This window comes from Nicotiana sylvestris, chromosome 9, assembly GCF_000393655.2.
Source record: "Nicotiana sylvestris chromosome 9, ASM39365v2, whole genome shotgun sequence".
NCBI classification, from domain to species: domain Eukaryota; kingdom Viridiplantae; phylum Streptophyta; class Magnoliopsida; order Solanales; family Solanaceae; genus Nicotiana; species Nicotiana sylvestris.
This window is the reverse complement of record NC_091065.1, coordinates 29,142,799-29,156,643: the sequence shown is the minus strand read 5'-3', so window position 1 is coordinate 29,156,643 and position 13,845 is coordinate 29,142,799. Positions and strand designations below refer to the sequence as shown.

Sequence of the window (13,845 nt, the reverse complement as noted above, 5' to 3'; positions counted from 1 at the left end):
TGAGAGTTCATAAATTGCTGAAACGGTAAAGACAAATACTTTAGGGCATTATCACTACAAAATGTGCAGATAGAAACCCCAAATTGATTTTGAATTTTAGCGTGGAAGGTCTAGAAAATAGAAAAAAACTTAGACCGTTTTTTCGTTAAAATTATCCAAGTGCACCTGGAATAATCACCAATGAAACTGACAAAGTAGTGGGATCCCAAGGTAGAACTGACTCGACTAGAACCCCAAACATCTAAATGGACTAAAGAAAAAGGTGGCTCTGCTCGATTATTGACGCCGAGGGAAATGAGAGTGGGTATGTTTACCGAGCTGACATGACTCACACTCTAGAGTGGACAAGTAAGATAAATCAGGTATCATTTTCTGATGTTTTGACAAACTGGGATGTCCCAACCGTTTATGTAATAAATCTGGTGAATCAGTAACAGGACAAGTTGTTGAAGAAAGAGAAGATGTGAGTCCATGTGATTTAGCAAGGATAAAGTAATAAAGTTCATTTGATTCACGTCCGGTACCAATCATCCGCCCGTACTGTGTTCCTGTATAAAAACAAGGTCATCAAGAAATAAAACAGTGCATTTAAGTGATTTGGCTAAATGACTAACAACTATGAGATTAAAAGGACTATTGGGAATATAAAGAACTGAATCTAAAGGTAAGGAAGGAAGCGGGCTTGCTTGACTTATTGCAGTTGCCATGGTTTGAGACCCATTGGCCATTGTGACTGTTGGAAGAGATTCAGAATATGAAGTACTAGTGAAAAGAGATTTGTTAGCAGAAATATGATTAGATGCACATGAATTAGTAACCCAAGAATCAGAGGATGAAGATTGGGAGATACAAGTCACGCTAATACATGTTTGAATAACGGAATATGCCTCTGAAGATGTTTGTTTACAAGCTTTATACTGAAGGAACCCATATAATCCAGTAGAGAAACCATCCAACTATTCATAGTATTGGATCCCATGTCGCTACAATTAATTTCTCAAATTCTTGGCTAAAAGTTGTAGGGTTAACTTGAAATAGTGAAAATCAGTAACTTCTTGAAAACTGAAGATATATCTGGGAAAACACTGTTCACAGTAGAGAAAAAGAGCACTATTTTATGCCGGAAAACACTGTAGCTCGCCGAAAATTTTTAAAGTTGTCAGAATCTGTTGGAAATAGTACTGGTGGACTCGGAATTGCTTTGCGACCAAGCTGTCCTGAAGAAGCTTGGCCAAAAAATGGGCGGAGAAGCATGCATGCGCCGGCTCGTGGGACAGACTCGCATGCGAAATCCCAGATCTCGGTGGCGCGTGGGGCATCTCTTGCGGTAGAATCTTTTTGGGGTTTGGTCGCTAGAGGTTTCTGACTCTAATGGTGTTGTTAATCTGTGCACAACACTCACCAAACGTGAGATGATGCAAATCAGTCACTTAGGTCACTGGAAAAATTGCATGGTGACTGAGTTATTTCTTTCCAGATACCGTTGGAATGACGCACATCGATTCTTTCTCACTAAAGTGGCTTAGCAGTATGTTAACATATTGGTCCACTACCGAAACAAGACTTCATAAGTTCAGGGACTTGAGAATGGAACAAAAAACATGGAGACTCAACCGTCTCCCGAAAAGAGATGCAGCTATGTTGAAAAGACAATTATCTCGCTTGCAAACATATCTGGGCGGGATTACCATGTGAGAAAGAACTAGACAAAATATTATTTCTTATTTTCTATGTTACAATAAGCCCTATTTATATGTATACGTAACACATAACTTACTCCTATTACATAAGGGACTAAGACTAATTACATATATTCACATAACTATTCTAACAAACTTTATTACCTTATCCTTGCTAAATCACATTAACCCACATCAATAGTGTTGTTCTGTTACTGATTCACTAGATTTGTTACATAAACGACAACTGGAATAGGTCAAGTTAGTCCACTTCCTTTTTTACCTTTAAATTCAGTTCTTTATATTCCTAGTAATCCTTTTAATTTCATATTCATTAGTCGCTTAGCCAAATCACTTAATTGCTCTATTTTTTTTCTTGATGATATTGTTTTTATACAGGAACACAGTCTCAAGACAGATTATTAGTACCGGGTGTGAATCAAATGGACTTTATTATCTTATCCTTGCTAAATCACACGGACTCATATCTTGTCCTCATATAACAAATTGCCATATTACCGATTTACTAGATTTATTTCATAACTGTTGGGACATCCCAGTTTATCAAAACTTCAGAATATGGTACTCGGTGTGTCTCACTTGATCACTCTAGAATGTGAGTCATGTTAGCTCAGTAAGCATACTCGCTCCCATTTTCCTCGACGTCCTAGTAATCGAGCAGAGTTAGCTTTCACTATAGTCTACTAGGATGTTTGGGGTCCTAGTCAAGTCAGTTCTACCTTTGGATTCTGCTACTTTGTTAGTTTCATTAATAATTATTCCAGGTGCATTCTTGATGAAAAATCAATATGAGTTGTTTATATTTTCCAGATCATCTACCCTGAATTTAAATCAAGTTGAGGTTTTTATCCGGATATTTTGCAATGATAATGCCCTAGAGCATTTGTTTTCCCCATTTCAGTAGTTTATGAACTCTCATGGGATCATTCATCAAACATCATGTCCGTACACATCTCAACAAAATGTGGTGGCTGAAAGAAAGAATAGGCATCTTATTAAAAGTGCTCATATCGTACCCATACGATCTCATGTTCCGTTACGTTTTTGGGGGATGCATTTCTCACGTCTTATTATCTTATTAATCGTATACCATCCTCAACTATCCATAATCAAGTTCCATTCTCTTTCATGTTTCCTCACTCACTGTTGTTCTTTCTTCCATACCTTGTCTTTGGGAGCACTTGTTTTGTTCATAACTTTACTCCAAGAAAAGATAAGTTAGTTTCTCGTGCTCTTAGGTGTGCATTTCTGGGTTACTCGAGAACAAAAAAAGGATATTGATTCTATTCCCCTGACCTCTAGCAATGCCTTATGTTTCCTGATGTTACCTTCTTTAAAACCCAGCCATACTTCACAGGTCCATGTGACACTTAGACATTTGTGAGGTGTTACTACTACCATCGTTTTGAGATACAGTCACTTTCTCCCTTTCATCTCCCTCCACTTCTCCAACTCCACCACTTAGAATTTCTATTCCATCACTTATAGCTCCACCACTTTGGCCTTGTATGTCGGTTCCAGCTCTACCACCTACAACTCCAGTCCTATCACTTACAACTCCAATTCCATCACTCACAGGTCTAGTTCAACCTTCTACAGCTCCACATTCCTAACTTATCATCACCGTCAGCGTTCAACATCAGGTCCAGGTGATCACGTCTAGTATCAGGTCCTTCGCCTACTGCGGATTCATTTTCTTCTAGTCTACCGATCGCCCTTCGGGAAGGTATAAAATTAATTTTTAATCCCAATCCCAATTGTATTGGTTTGAGTTATCATCATTTATCATCACCCCAACATGCCTTTGTGTCATTTTTGTCCTCTATTTTTGTCCCTTAGTCCACAGGTGATGCGCTATCTCATTCTGGATGGCGACAGGATATGATCGGAGAGATGTTTTCTTTACATGCTAGTGAGACATGGGAGCTTATTTCTCTACCTTCAGGTGAATTTACTGTTGGTTGTCGGTGAGTTTATGTAGTTAAAGTTGGCCCAGCTGGTCAAATTGATCGCCTTAAAGCCCGCCTCGCTACCAAAGGTAATACTCAGATATTTGGGCTTGATTACAGTTATACTTTCTCTCTCGTGGCGAAAATAGCATATATCCGCCTTTCTCTATCCATGGTGGTTGTTCACAATTGTCCTTTCTATTAGTTGGACATTAATAATGCTTTTCACCACTGTGACTTTGATGATGAAGTTTATATGAAGCAACTACCTGGTTTTGTTGCTCAGGAGGAGTCTAGTGGCCTTGTATGTCGGTTGTGCTGCTCACTATATGGTTTGAAGCATTCTCCTCGAGCATGGTTTGGCAAGTTTAGCACATTTATTCAGGAGTTTGACATGACTCATAGTGAAGTTGATCATTTTGTATTTTATCAGTATTTTGCTCAAAATTTGTGTAGTTATTTGGTGGTTTATGTTGACGATATAGTTATTACCAGGAATGATCAGAATGGTATCGCTCGTTTGAAGCAACACCTCTTTCAGCATGTCCAGACTAAAGATCTGGGAAGGTTGAAGTACTTTCTAGGTATTGAGGTTGCTTAGTCTAACTTAGGTGTTGTTATTTTAAAGCGAAAGTATGCCTTGGACATTTTTTAGGAGACATGAATGACGGGTTGTAGACCCATTGACACTCCTATGGATCTTAATTGTAAACTTCTGCTAGGACGCGTGGGGGGGAGGGGGGCGCTTACGATCCTGCCAAGATATAGGCAGCATGTTGGTAAATTGAATTATCTCACAATGACTAGACCTAGACCTGATATTTCCTTTCCTGTGAGTGTTGTAGGCTAGTTTTGTGGATTCTCCCAATGATAGTCATTAGAATGCAGCTGTCTATATTCTTCAATATATAATATTAGCCCCAAGCAAAGGATTATTGTTTGAGGTGCTGAGCTGACCGTGGAATACACAGATGTTGATTGGGCAGGATCACCTTGAAATAGACGTTCTATGTTGGATATTGTGTGTTATTAGGAGGTAATTTGGTGTCTTGTAAGAGTAAGAAACAGAATGCGGTTTCTTGGTCTAGTGTAGAAGCAGAACATCGAGCAATGGTTATGGTAACACGTGAGTTATTTTGGATAAAACAGTTACTCAAGGAAATAAAATTTGGTAAATTCAGTCACATGGAACTTGTGTGTGATAATCAAATTGCCCTTCGTATTGCATCAAATCCGGTGTTTTATGAGAGGATTAAGCACATTGAGATTGATTGTCACTTCATTAGAGAAAAGATACTCTCAGGAGATGTTGTTACAAAGTTTCTGAAGTCACTTGCAAATCTTTTCACCAAGTCTCTTACTAGTCCAAGTATTAGTTACATTTGTAACAAGCTCGACACGTATGATTTATATGTGCCAGCTTGAGAGGGAGTGTTAGATAGTTTACGTATATATATTAGTATGTTTAGTCCCACATTGGAATAGGAGTAGTATGTATTTGTAGAGTGTAGATATAAATAAGCTTCTTGTATTATAGTAAAGTGATACATATTAATAATATAGATTTTCCGTGCTATTTCTCACAAGAATGATTATATGTAGTTAGAACAACTTATTTTGATGGTTGTTGTTGAAGGCATAATTTAGTAAATAAAAGTATACTCTTTCTAACATCTTATGCTTTTAGATGTGATGGTTACACACTTCAACATGGTATCAGAGCAGGCAGAGGTCCTGGAGTCGAGTCTCACCGCTGCCCAATATAAAAAAGAATTTTCACGTGCTTGACTCATCAAAAAGAATCAAACCCGCATATGAGGGAATGTGTTGAAGACATAATTTAGTAAATAAAAGAGTGCTCTTTCTAACAGCATAAACTTTTAAATGAGATGGTTACATACTTCAACAATTATAAAGGATAGAATTTGAGATTTTCTGTCTCAAAGTCGTGCCTTATCTCTTAGAAATGAGATAAATGAAAATAAATCCCTGGTTGGGGCTTTCATCAAGCGGAAAAATGCAGGGCGTGTGTGTTGTGCGTGCTAAGCATGAACTGCACGCACAAGACTTCCCACAAACAGAAAAATGCCCTTATGCTATTGCATGTTGTGCGTGCAAGCTTGCGCCATATGCACATGGTCTTCCTGTTGACATCCTTCAGTAAAATGAATAATGTTTTTTGTAGGAATCAAGAAATAACAAAATTTTAAACCGTAGGAAACTAGAGTAAGAGTGTTACAACACTCTAGAGACCATTACCATTATACTCCTACATCTGGAGTAATATTTTTTTGAATTTAGGTAACGTTTGTCAGAATCTAACCCCTAGTATTTTCTTCCACCTTTTCTTTTTCCTAAAGTTTTCATTTACACCTAAACACTCTCATTTCACTCCTAATCTGCTCAAACACATCTTCAACCTTGTAGCACATAAAACTACGTATAATCGAATTAAAACTTAGCAAAATTTTTACGGTGCATAACAACTTGATCGTCTGGCCTATTTGTATGTATTATAATGATAATGTCTATCCCTGGTTGGATGCATATACAGAAGATGTTGGCTGTGGATCACATGTACACATCAGTTTGTCTAAGAATGGAGAAAACGTTTTTACTGCATCTGAAGAACCAAATCGGTATGGGATATCGAAGATTGGAGAATTGTTCATGGCTGGGGTGTTAGATCATCTTCGTTCCATATGTATATTTACAATGCCTATCCTTAATAGGTAAAGATAATTTTTATAACTTTTAATGCATTGTTACCTTTGTATCTACTGGTGGCTTGTTTATGCTCTCTCTGGATTGCTAATTCTTCTAGATGAGCATATCTGTCTGATAGATATATCTCAATCTGCTTTGTTGCGAGACTGCAGCACCATTTTCTCTATTTGAACAGTGACAGAGTTTTAACTAATTGCAACTACAAGGTGGAGTGACACTTTGAATGTAACGACAAGTGATTAATGATTTCTTTATGAAAATTTAGCAGTTTTATCTGTTAACACAATGTTTAAATTGTGAACGATCTTATTTTACTCAAAATTTTGTTTATCAAAGCATGTCGGTCTGAATATACCAGTGATATATATATATTCATGTCTTTTCTGTTTCCGTGAAATTAGTTTCAAAGAACTTTATATCCTACACTTAGATGTAAAGTATCCTTTAACATATTTCGTCAACTGGCAATCCATTACATTGCAATCACAAATTAGTTTTGATCAACTGAGATACTTATATTTCTCTTTCTCCAATTTTTCTGTTTCATCGTTGTTAAGTATTGAAGTAATTACAAGAGATTCTATCTCCACCTTTTTGTGATGGACTTAATTAGGAGAGATCATTGAACATCATAGCATTTTTTTGTTTTTTGAATTATGATTCTAAATACTCATGATGCACAGTTATGAGCGCCAAAGGTTTAAGTCGCTGAATTCGTATTACCTTTGCTGGGGGATAGAGTGCAAAGAGTTAATTGTAAGAGCTTGTTGCCCTCCTGGAGCTGCAGATATAGTAACCAATTTTGAAATTACAACGTTTGATGGAACTGCAAACCCACACCTGGGTCTTGCTTGTATAATTATCGCTGGGATCAATGGCTTGCGGAGAAGATTACCAATTCCAGAACCAGTTGGTAAGCTAGACATAACTCATTTTCCCAGTTTATGGGGTTGACACTAGTGCACTTTTATCTGATATTCCACATGTATTTTCTTCTTAAACAGAGCCAAACGCTTATGTCTTTGATTACAACGATTATAACGACTGTTGGGATAAAATAAATAATCCCGCCCAGGAATAATATCCACAGCAAATAATAATAATACAAGAGAGTAATAATGACACCAAATATTTTAGCGAGATAAAATACAATATCCGAGTGTAGCAATATTATCACTATAATATTACAACTCAGTAGTGTCAAGAGACTACTGCAACTTTGAAAGAAATAACACTCTTTATATAAAACATCTCACTACAATATTAATATCACTCACTAGTTATCTCACAGACAACAATTTGTGGATTACTCTCTCTAACTTCTATTGTTTCTCTCTTATTTTGGTGTGTCTTAACTGAGAGGGAATCATCTTTATTTATAGGCAAATTTGCCAACCACTTAGCAACACAAATTTGACTTATTGCATCGGAAATTGCAAATTGAAATCTTCAGCCGCCCATATGCATTCAAGCAGCATATTTTGTCCAATTTTTTCAATCTTCTTCTTTTGGTTGGTGAGGTGTGGACCTCACAAATCTCTCCCTTAATTTTGATTTTTCTTCTTTAGTCCAAGTCTTGTTCTCAATCTTTGAAAATCTTCAAACTTGAGAGGCTTTGTGAAGATATCTGCAACTTGATCATGAGACTTCACATATTTGAGCTCGACTTCCTTCTTCGCAATGCATTCTCTGATGAAGTGATACCTTGTATCTATATGCTTGCTTCGGTCATGATACACTGGATTCTTTGCGAGTGCCTGCGCTGATTTGTTATCAATACAAATCTCTGTAGCTTCCATTTGTGGAAAATTGAGCTCCTTCAATAATCTCCTTAGCCAAATAGCATGACAGGTACATGATGTTGCTGCTATATATTCGGCTTCACAAGTCGAGAGAGTAACAATGGACTGTTTCTTTGAACTCCAAGAAATAACAAAATCACCCAAGAAAAATACAAAACCAATTGTACTTTTTCTATCATCAATATCTCCCGCATAATTACTATCACAAAATTCCATAAGATTGAAATCACTAGAAGAAGAATAAAATAGCCCAAAGTCAATCGTACCTTTTAGGTAGCGAAGAATTCTTCTAGTGACCTTCAAGTGAGTAGAGGTAGGAGCCTCCATGAACCGGCTAACTACTCCAACTGCAAAGAGTATATCTGGCCTAGTACAAGTCAAGTACATCAAACTTCCCACAAGACTTTTGAAGAATGTGGGATCCACTTTTTCTCTTTCATCAAACTTGGACAATTTTGTCCCACTTTCCATCGGTGTGTTCACGAGGTTGCAATCGAGCATGTTGAACTTCTTCAATATCTCCTTTGTATAGCTTTCTTGAGAGATAAAAATTCTATCCTCCATCTGTTTCACTTCTAGGCCCAAGTAGTATGACATGAGCCCTACATCTATCATCTCGAACTCACGGGACATATCTTTCTTGAAAGCTTCAAACAAACTTGGGTTATTACCCGTGAAAATAAGATCATCAACATAAAGACAAACAAGTAAGATATCTCCATTAGTATGAACTTTAAGGTAAAAAGCATATTCATGGAGACAACGAGTAAACCCATTGTCTTGAAAATACTTGTCGATGCAACTATTCCATGCTCGTGGAGCTTGCTTTAATCCATATAAAGCTTTCTTCAACCGCAACACTTTATCTTCATGATTTTTGACCACGAAGCCCAATGGTTGTTTAACATAGACTTCTTGTTCAAGGTAGCCATTCAAGAAGGCTGACTTGACATCTAGTTGATGAATCTTCCACTTCATTTGCGTCGCCAAAGAGATCAGCAAACGAATCGTCTCCATGCGGGCAACAGGTGCATAGACTTCTTCATAGTCAATGCCTTGCCTTTGTTTGTAGCCTTTAGCCACAAGTCGTGCCTTGTATTTCTCCACATCTCTATCAGCATTCTTCTTTATTTTGTATACCCATTTCACTCTAATTGCTCGATGACCCTTGGGAAGAGTTGTTAACTCCCAAGTGTTGTTCTTCTCAATTGACTTGATCTCCTCCTCCATGGCTTGTCTCCACCTTTTGTTTGTAACAGCTTCATCAAAGTTCATTGGTTCACTGTCAGCAAAGAGACAACATAAAAATCAAAATTAGTAACTTCTTCTGTGTCCTCATAGAGCTCTTGAATGCTCTTTGTCCTTTGTGGCTGTTCATTTGAACTTTCTTGAGAAGAGGGAGATGCCACATTTGTTGGAGAAGAAGGTGGAGTTGTGTCCTGCACAGGTTCCACGGTCTCCGGTTCTTCTTCATCACCAAAGTATGGAAGAAAATCATATGAATTTTCTTCCTCAACTTCCCAATTCCATGCCAGTTTTTCATCAAATTCAACATCACGACTTACCACTACCTTGCCACTACTTGGGTTGTATAGATTGTAGCCTTTTGAACTCGTATCATAGCCAACAAACACATGCTTGATACTTCGATCGTCAAGCTTTGCTCTCCCTTGATGTGGCACATGAGCATAGGCTATACTCCCAAAGATTCTTAAGTGCTTGACACTTGGCTTTCTTCCACTCCATGCTTCTTGAGGGGTTTGATCTCTAACATTTCTTGTTGGAGACCTGTTATTCAAATAAACTGCACAAGAAACAGCTTCGGCCCAAAATTCCTTAGGCATACTTTTAGCTTTCAACATACATCTAGCCATATTAAGAATCGTTCGATTCTTTCTATCTGCAATACCATTTATTGAGGTGAATAAGGTACCGTTAGAGGGCGACGAATTCCATGAAGTTGACAGAAGTCATTAAATTCGTTTGAGGTGAATTCGCCTCCTCTATCGGACCTTATAGCTTTAATTTCATAGCCACTTTCTTTCTCCACAAGTACTTTAAAATTTTTAAAAACAGCAAAACCTTCAGATTTTTGGTTCAAGAAATAAACCCAAGTCTTTCTACTGAAGTCATCAATGAAAAGCAGAAAGTATTTTCTTTTACCAAAAGAAGGTGGATTGATTGGTCCACAGACATCAGTGTGGACAAGCTGGAGCGGCTTGGTTGATCTTGACATGGCCTCCTTTGGAAAACTCCTCCTTGCATGTTTTCCAAGAAGACAAGCTTCACACAATTGATTTGGATGGTTAATTGATGGTATCCCATGCACCATGTTCTTTTCTGCCATTGATTTGAGCGCTTCAAAATTTAAGTGCCCAAATCGCATGTGCCAATACCATGATTCATCTTGCACATTAGCCTTCAAACACTTTGCATCAATTGTTTTAAGATTCAGAGAAAACAATCTATTCTTTGTCATATGCACTTTAGCAATTAGAATTCCACTTGAATCTCTAAGCCAAAGATGCATATTTTTCATGTGGATGTCATATTCCTTTTCAAGAAGTTGGCCCAAACTTAAAATATTACTTTTTAATTTTGGCACATAATAAACATCTTGAATTAACTTGTGACTACCATATTTACAGGAGATCAGAATCGTACATATCCCTTCGATTTGAACCTTTGAGGTATCTCCAAAGGACACATTACCTCTCACTGTTTTATTGATCTCCACAAACTTCTCTTTTCATCCACACATATGATTGCTTGCTCCATTGTCCAAATACCACGAGCTACAATCATCTCTGTCTTCTTCCTTGAGTGCCATCAACAACGTTGACTCATTTTCTTCTTTCTTGTCGTCAACAAGGTTAGCCGTTTCTTCAACATTGCTACGACATTCCCAAGAGTAATGGCCAAATTTATGACAATTATAACTTTCAATTTTTTATTTGGCATACCTTTGTCCATTATTTTCTTGGTAGTATCCACGTCCTCTTCCTCCTCTTTGTCCACGACCACGACCTCTGAATGTTTGGTGGATTTTAACTTCATTGTTGAAGTTGTTACCATTACTTCTTCCTATCCATGACCTCCTCGACCTCGGCCTCGTCCTCGTCCGTTTCCTCGATAGCTTGTTTCACCTCCATAATCCTTGAAGGATGCCTGAGTTTTAAGAAGTTGCTCCAATGGCACTTCTTGTCTCCTTTTGATCTTTTCTTCGTGGGCCTGTAAAGAACCTTCCAATTGCTCCACCATCATAGAGTCTAAATCTTTAGACTCCTCAATAGCACACACCACAAAATCAAATTTAGGTGTTAAAGTGCGAAGGATCTTTTCTACCACACGGACATCTTCTATGTCCTCCCCGTATCTTCTTAGTTGATTTACAACAGCCTTCACTTTTGAAAAATAATCCGAGATGCATTCAGATTCTTTCATTTTTAAAACTTCAAAATCATCCCTTAGAGTTTGAAGTTTTACCTTTTTCACCTTGTCAACTCCTTAAGAGAATTTTGTAAAATCTCTCAAGCTTCCTTTGAGGTGGTAGCATCTGCCACCTTCTCAAACATGGCATCATCCAAACATTGGTGGATGAGCGTGAAGGCTTGTTAATCCTTCTTCCTTGTCTTTGCCAAGACCTCTTTTTCAGTTTGAGGCAGAGCTTCCTCATTATCTGGTTTTGCATACCCTCTGTCTACAATTTCCCACACATCCTGGGAGCCAAGAATGACTTTCATACGTAGACATCATTTCTCATAATTATCTTTTGTGAGACGGGGGTACTGAAAAGATAGCGGACCATTATTTGCTGTGGCTCTGATACCACGTTGTTGGGATAAAATAAATAATCCCGCCCAGGAATAATATCCACAGCAAATAATAATAACACAAGAGAGTAATAATGACACCAAATATTTTAGCGGGATAAAATACAATATCCGAGTGTAGCAATATTACCACTATAATATTACAACTCAGTAGTGTCAAGAGACTGCTACAACTTTGAAAGAAATAACACTCTTTATATAAAACACCTCACTACAATATTACTACCACTCACTAGTTATCTCACAGACAACAATCTGTGGATTACTCTCTCTAACTTCTATTGTTTCTCTCTTATTTTGGTGTGTCTTAACTGAGAGGGAATTATCTTTATTTATAGGCAAATTTGCCAACCACTTAGCAACACAAATTTGACTTATTGCATTGCAAATTGCAAATTGAAATCTTCAACCGCCCATATACATTCAAGCAGCCTATTTTGTCCAATTTTTTCAATCTTCTTCTTTTGGTTGGTGAGGGGTGAACCTCACAACGACGATATAAGAGTACCAGGGGATCTTAGAGACTCTATCATCCATATAGACTCAGATGAATGGTTTAAGGACATGGTTGAGAACAGAGGAGGAGGAGTCGGTGTACGTTTCAAACTTTGCTTTATTCACGTTATCTGTTTGATAGAATTTCTGTTTATTCACTTAGCAACTGCAATTAAAAGAGAATCACTTAACAACTGAGTTGTAACTAATAGCTTTATACCTTTGCAAGTTTCATGCAATTTATTACTAACAATTAGGCATAGTAAAGTAGAAATATGTTGTTACTATAACAATTTACCATTGCATGGGCACAACGGCAGAGCCAGGATTTTCATTAAAAGAATTTCTTAATATAAAGAAGTAAATACATGAAGACGCCAAGTGAATTCAAAGTATAGTAGTTATAAATAAAAAATATTTTATTTATCTACACAGTGTAATTTTCGATGAAGAGGTGTCAATGACGTTCTGCCCTTGCATGAGCAAGTGCAAGCTATAGTTTTCCTTTTCTACGTACTTGGAGAGGCAATTGCCATACTCAAGTAACCAAAACATTGACGAAATCGTATATTAAGCTTAAGCCATATTTAATGTTCCTCCAATTCATGAAATATTTGTTAACATGCTGAGGATGATTTCATATTTTGCAGGAGGAGCTCGGACACAGGCAGTGTGATAGAGGGGAAATATACGCGTACATTGTATTCAATTATTAGGTTTACTATATGCATCTGTAAGATAACGGTGGTTTATAAACACTATTACTTGTCATATTTTAATTTCCTTTGCTGTGTCCTATTTCATGTCTACTCCTCTTATGCGTTTGTTTAATACAGCATGATAGTAATTTTAGTTTCTATATTTCTTTTCCTCAGTAATTTTAGTTTCTATTTTTCTTTTCCTCAGTAATTTTAGTTTCTCACTTCTGTTTAACTCTATATCATGCTTCTTTTCGATAGCTGTTGTTAAGAGATTAATCTTTTCTAAGTGTGTTGTATATCCTTTTGGTGTAACCGAATTCTAGAGCTCTTTTACTACCCAGGTTAGAAAATTGATTTCAAATTAAAATATTTAACATCAAATCCGCTGCTGCCATGAGGTTCTTTATACTTTTCATGTGTATAAAAATAATGAGCTCTTATTCACTGGTTTTAAAGGTGAAGGTGAAAATGCATCCATTCCATCTAACTTCTTGTTTGGCTAGCCAAAGACGCAGAAGATAGATGATTGGTTTGATCAAGGTCATTTTATGTACCCATTTCTGATGAAACTTCAATTCGATTATATGTTTCACATGACACTTAAGTGTCATGACCCGATCGGTCGTTTTGAGCTTTAG

At 37.2% G+C, this 13,845-nt stretch overlaps 1 pseudogene; it reads left to right on the top strand.

The window, feature by feature from the left end:
- LOC104239211 (protein fluG-like) overlaps positions 1 to 13,281 on the top strand; it is a 149,076-nt pseudogene extending 135,795 nt beyond the window's left edge.
- The last annotated feature ends 564 nt before the right edge of the window (positions 13,282 to 13,845 follow it).